The following is a 6,479-nucleotide window of genomic DNA, read 5'->3' as shown; positions in this document are numbered from 1 at the left end:
CTGCATTCCCTTCTCCATTCTCCTGAGATTTTGGGGGCATACAGACACATATATATGTATGTATGTATATATAAACACACACACACACACACACACACACACACACACCTGGCATGAGTTTCACACTACTGGGTCTGGGACTCGAACTACAGTCAGCCATGTGGGAGTCCAGCTTTTAACTACTCTGCCATCCACTGGCCCCAGATTTCCTTGCTTTAAAACTGTGTAATATTCTATACTTACCTGGCAGGGGAGATACCACGATCACGAAGGCGGTTTCCCCAGGACGAGGCTTATCCACTGCACTCCGGGTGTGCTGACCCCTGCGATTTCCCCAAATGTGGGAAACTCAACTGCATAATTTGTGGTAGTGGGGGACTGTGTTCGTGCTCTCCCCTGGGAAAAAAGAAATGAAAACAAAAGCTGTGTAATATTCTATTGTCTGTATATGCCACATTTTCTTTATCCATTCATTTGTTGGGCGTTTGAGCTGATTCCAAAACTTGGTTATTGTGAATAATGCTCATTTATATGGGAGTGCAAATATCTCTTCCAGATCCTGAATCCAATTCTTTCAGATAAATACCTAAAAGTGAGATTGCTAGATCATATGGTAGTTCTATTTGTAATTTTTCTAGAAAACTCCATAGTTTTCCATAGCACCATTTTACATTCCCATCAACAGCGTACAAGGATTTCCTTTTCTCTTTTTCATTTTTATTTTTATTTTTTTTGAAAGGTTTTGCTATAGGGCCTGTGCATTCACCAGAAAGCGAGAAATCACACCCCTCCCCCAGGCGGGATGGCCACGCCACAATCCCTTCTCCTCCATTCTCCTCTCAGGGTCTTGGGCACACACGCACTCGCGCCTGGTGTGAGTTTAAGGCACTGGGTCTGGGACTCAAACAGCGATTGACTACATGGGAGTCCAGCGACATAGCCATTACACCATCTGCTGGTCCCAGGATTTCCTTCTCTCTACATCCTAACAGTCACTCGTTCTCTTTTGACTTTCTGATGATGACCATCCTAAGAGGTATAAGCTCTTTCTGGGCTTTATTTGTGTTTCCCTGATGATTGACGATGTTGAGTATCTCAAAAGATATGCCTGTTAGCCATTTGTATGCTTTCTTTTTCTTTCTTTTTTTCTTTTAAAGAATTATGTACTTATTTAATTCCATTTGTTATTATTATTTTTAAATTTGACCAGAGAGAGACAGAGAAAGGGAAAGTGAGAAAGCAAGCTGCCAGGTCCAGGACTTGAACCGTGACTGACCATGTGGGAATCACTATGCCACCTACTGGCCCCAGCATTTGTATGTTTTCTTTGGAGAAATGTTTATTCAAGTGCTTGGTCATTTTTTAATTGGATCACTTTTGTTTATTGTTTATTATTTTGTTTTGTTTTGCTATTCACTCAGAGCTTTCTTTTCATTTTTTTTAAGAATGATTTATTTTAATTTTATTTATTCATTTATTTTAATTTGACCAAAGAGAGACATGGGGTGGGGGGAGTGAGAAAGCAAGCCACCAGGTCTGGGCCTCGAACTGTGGTCAGCCATGTGGGAGTGTGCAGTGCCTTAACCACCACACCACCTGCTAGCCCTTCACTCAGAGCTTTATAGAATCTACTTTTAAATATGACCAGAAAGCGCAAACAACCAGACACTCAAAGAAACCCTTTTGTGACTCAGAGAATAAACCAAAGTTTTGATTTTTGTTTGCTTCTCTAATAATAGTCTGTGTGTATTGATAGTGTATCTCTCTCTGGTCAAATTAAAATAAATGAATGAATAAATAAAATTAAATAAATAATTCTTTTTAAAAAAGAAGGAGAAGAAAACTTTAAGAAATAATTATTTATTTTGTTTTATTTATTATTATTAGCAGAGAGACAGAGCGAAAAAGGGAAAGTGAGAAATCATATCGCTGGGTCCAGGACTTGAACTTGCGGTCAGCCATGTGGGAGTACAGTGCCTTAACTACCAAGCCACCTACCAACACCAAATAGTTCATTTTTTATGTCCTGCTTGTGCAGGGAAGTAATATCGTGCCATAAGAATAATGCTGGATGTGCAAAAAGTGCACATGCCTCTCCGTGCTTGCTTCACTAAACAGAGAGCTAGAATACTGGACTGTCTCACAGTTAACACCCGACCACCCTCTGAGTATCCAAGGTGCTTCTTACCCTGTCAGTTACTGAACACACAGGCTAAAGCCAGTCTCTACTGTCTGAGGAGGTTTAGTCTAAGTCAGGCAAGGGGGACAAGAATGCTTACTGTGCAGCAGGCCCAGGGAACCCAGAGCAACCCTGACACAAACAAGCTGGGGAGGGGCAGGAGGAACCGGTATCAGTTCCAAAGGGCCAGCTGGTGCCACAGAAGGAAGGACGTTCCCTGCTGAGGAAGTAGAGAAAGGGACATGTCCAGGAAACAGAAAGTATCCTGAGGAGACTGTAGCGAAGGTGTGGTGGGGAATGTGTCCAGGAAAGAGGCTGGAGGAGAGCCTGGGTCATGCCATGAAGGGCTTCTATGCCAAGGATGTAGAATGATTTTCTAAAGAAACCAGGGTATCATTGAAGGACTCAGTGTGGCTTCACCTGCAGAGGGAGCTTGTTCAATGGTCACCTTAGTGTTACTGAGGAAAATGCCCGGGAAAACGCCTCCTCCCTTCTTGTAGCCTGTAGACGAAACGGAAACCATCACTATCTCTGTATCTTTTGAAACAGAAAATACCTGGGAATGTGGAACCAGGTGTAGAAGAGAGATAAGGCATGCTCCTGGCAATGCTGTCAATGTGGTGGGGTGAGTTTTTGTGCTTTAAGTCATCAGTTGCCAACCTCTCCCACCCCCAACACACACACACAGGCACCGATACTCTACACAAGCTAAGATCCATTTTTCTGCAATTCTATGTCAGCACCAACATTAGGCCTAGGCCCTCTCTATAATGAGCTGCAGAACTCTGACCCTGGCTAATGAGGAACTTTACCCAAGAAGCTTAACATTGTAAACCAGTCAGTCACATGAGGGAGACTTCTAGACAACACTAAGAATGGATGGAAGGGGAGACTGTCAGTCTTCTCAGGAAGTGGCAGGGAAGAGATCGGCCAAGTCTTTAAGGCACCAGTGAAATATCCCGCAGACACAGGGATCTGGAGAGGCATACGAAGGCAAAGGAAATGAGCCCGCTAGGTGTGTGGGGAGGGTCTACAAGACAGCTCCTGAAACAATCTGCAGTGAGCACCATCAGGGCTTCTGCTGCTCTCCTGCTTAAAAACAAACGAACAAACAAAAGAAACAAAAAACAAACCAAAAACATTGTGTAGGGGTTGTGCTGACTGAAGTGGGAATCTATGTGTCCAGAGCATCCACATCTCAATATAAGCAAATGACTGGGGCAGAAGCCACCATGCTCTCTGGTCTTTCCCGACAAACGGAATCACCCGGGAAGAAGCCAGGGCAGAAACACCGCGTTCAGGCTTAGCTCTGCAATACGTAGCTAACAGAAGGATAAAACTGGAAGGAGTTGCAATGCTGATTTCAGACGAAATAGACTTTAAGACAAAAATTATAAGAGAAGACAAAGAAAGGGCATTATATATAGTATAAGGGGTTAACTCGTCAAGAACATATAAAGTGTATAAATATCTATGCACCCATCTCACGAGCACCCGAATACGTGAAGGAAAGACTGCTAGCTCGAAAAGGATAGTCTGCAATTAGTCTCCAACTAATTGGTGGGAATAATCCCCAAAATAGACAAATGTGATTACTTCAGTTTAAGAAGTTTCTGCACAGCAAAAGACAGTAATTAGTGTGAATCGACAACCCTCAGAATAGGAGAATATTTTTGTAAACTATGCCTACATCTCCACTTAACATATGCCAACTATTCATACTCTGTTGGTGGAAGCGGAAAGACTAGAGGATATAGAAGCATGGAAAATGGTTAGGGAAACTGAAGAGTGTGTGTGAAGAGGGTGGGAGAAAGGGGAGCGTATGAGGAAAGAAATTAGGAGAAAAATAGAGAGGCAAGACATTTATGGAATACAGAAGTGGATTATCTGTTGATAATAAAGTGTGTCGTATCCTAAACTGGACTGTCGTGATGTGAATTCATGTTGGATAAACTCACTTTATAAGCTAAGTAATGTACACTGATTGTGTAAAATGAATTAAAATAAAAGAAATAAATTTCAAAAAAAACTGAAACACTGAAAGGAGTAATGAAGTCACTGCCTGAAGCAGGTTTGCAGCCCAAGAGAGAAAACTTCATTAGATCTTACTTTATTTTATTTTTTATTTTTTCTGAAGACATTTTTGCCATAGAGTGCGTACACTCACTGGAAAGAAGAGAAAGACAGAGACACAGAAATCAAGAAATCACTCCCAGAGAGGATGGCTGTGCCACAGTCTCTTCTCTTCCATTCTCCCCTTGGGATTTGGGGCACGCATGCACATGTGCCCGGTGTGAATTTCAAGCCTCCATGTCTGAGTCTTGAACCGTAGTTGGCCATATGGAGTCCAGCGACATAACCATTACACCATCTGCTACACTTTGTTTCGTTTTGTTTTTAGCTGTAGGGTAAGTGTGCTCATCAGAGAGACAGAGAGTGACAGTGAGAGGGAAGGTGAGAAATCACCTCCTAGAGGGGATGGCCATACCACAATCCCTTCTCCTCTGCTCTCCTGGGATTTGGGGCACCAGGCCCTGTGGCTGGCATGTTTTTCAAGCCACTGGGTCTGGGACTCGAACCAGTGGCTTGTGTGAGTCCAGTGTCTTAACCACGACACCACTTGCTGGCCCCGCCACTGTATTTTAAGGCCTGCAAATAATTCTTTGTGACTTCCTGCTCTGTCCTGTTGGCCCACTGGAGCAGTGGCTCTATTTTCTGACCCACCAGGGCCCACCAAAGGTCCCATTGATCCTGAATCCATGGTTCTGCTTTCAGACTCGTTCTTGCTTTATTTCTCATGCCTCTGTCCCTTGCAATTCAGGTTGGTGCATTTCCACTAGTATACAGTTCTCAAAAACCTGGTTGGCCTCCCTTGTAATACAGGGAGGTAAGAGAGTCCTTTCCAGATCTTTCCTAGATAACTACATCTCTGTTCCTGCTTTCTGCCAAAATAGCTGTTTGGATTAATAAATCACATGCCTAATCTCTTCAGCAAACTGTTGTCAAGCCACACCCTTGGCCCTGTTTTTACAGCAGGCTATCTGGACAGGCTGAAAGTTTTCCAAATTATCAAGTACTGGTTTCTTTTTGTATAACAGTTCATTTCTTGATTTTTCTTCCTGCTTTTTGTTGTTGTTGTTCGTTTGTTTTGTTTTGGTTATAGGTTTTTGCCACAGGCATGTGCTTTTGTGGAGACAAAGCGAGGGGAAATGAGAAATCACCCCACAGTAGGGATGGCCGTACTGAAATACCTTCTCCTCCGTTCACCCCTTGGGATTTTGGACATACCTGCACATGTGCCTGGCATGAATTTAAACTGCTAGGTCTGAGACTCAAACCAAGGTCAGTCATGTGGGAGTCCAGTGCCTTAGCCACCACACCACCTGTTCGTCCCTATCTTCTTGTATTTTATTTTGGTCAACACAGAGAAATCAGGTTGTAGGTTACACCTTCCACACTGCTTGAAAATCACCTCAACTAATTATTTTCACTTACCTTTTACAAGTTCTGTTTCCCACAAGACAGTAGAATATAATTCGGCTAGGTCGTCTGCCACTTTATAACAAGGATCACCTTTCCTCTATTGTTCAATAACATGTTTCTCATTTTCATCTGAGGCTGCAACACAAACACTTTGAGCCTTCATATTTCTCGTAACATTCTGTCCATGACTATATAGCATTCTTGAAAATGGTAAAAGCTTTCTCTACAGCTCTACTCACTTTTTTCTAAGCCCTTCACCAGAATCACTTGGAACATTTGTAATTTCTACCGCCAATCCTTTAAGGCAATGTAAACGTTTACTATCAAGCACCTTGAAACTCATCCAGCCTATTATCATTACTCAATGATAAAGCTACTCCCTCCTTTTAGATCATTGTTACACCTCCCTTCCCCATACCGACATCTATATTCAGTTTACTAAGGCTGCTGAAACGAAGTCCCTCGAACCTCACGGCTTTAAACAACACATGTAGTGTCTCAGTTGCGGCGGCTAGAAATCCAAGCTCAGATGTAAGCAGAGCCACAGTCCCTCCAAAACTCTGAACAGAATCTTTACTTGGGCCAGTTGGTGGCAGGTGGTTGGGGTGGCTGGATCTCAGATGTCTGAATTCATGGTTTGAGTCCCAGACACAGCGGCTTGGGGAAAAAAATGTGTCAGGTGTGTGTGTGTGTGTGTGTGTGTGTTTTCCTGAAATCCTGGGAGGAGAGTGAAGGAGAGGGAATTAGGCGTGATCATATGCCTTGGGGGATGCTTTCTCTATTTCTCTCTCTTTCTCGCTCTCCCTTCAGAGAGTGC

General features: G+C 43.1%; 1 non-coding gene across 1 annotated transcript; it reads left to right on the top strand.

Moving 5' to 3' along the window:
• The first annotated feature begins 235 nt into the window (after window positions 1–235).
• On the top strand, window positions 236–399 carry LOC114007292 (U1 spliceosomal RNA). The gene has a single exon (XR_003548921.1). It is a non-coding gene; the product is annotated as a U1 spliceosomal RNA (small nuclear RNA).
• The last annotated feature ends 6,080 nt before the right edge of the window (window positions 400–6,479 follow it).

Source organism: Tupaia chinensis, unplaced genomic scaffold, assembly GCF_000334495.1.
Source record: "Tupaia chinensis unplaced genomic scaffold, TupChi_1.0 Scaffold000147_1, whole genome shotgun sequence".
NCBI lineage: Eukaryota > Metazoa > Chordata > Mammalia > Scandentia > Tupaiidae > Tupaia > Tupaia belangeri.
This window is presented reverse-complemented; position numbering and strand designations above follow the sequence as displayed.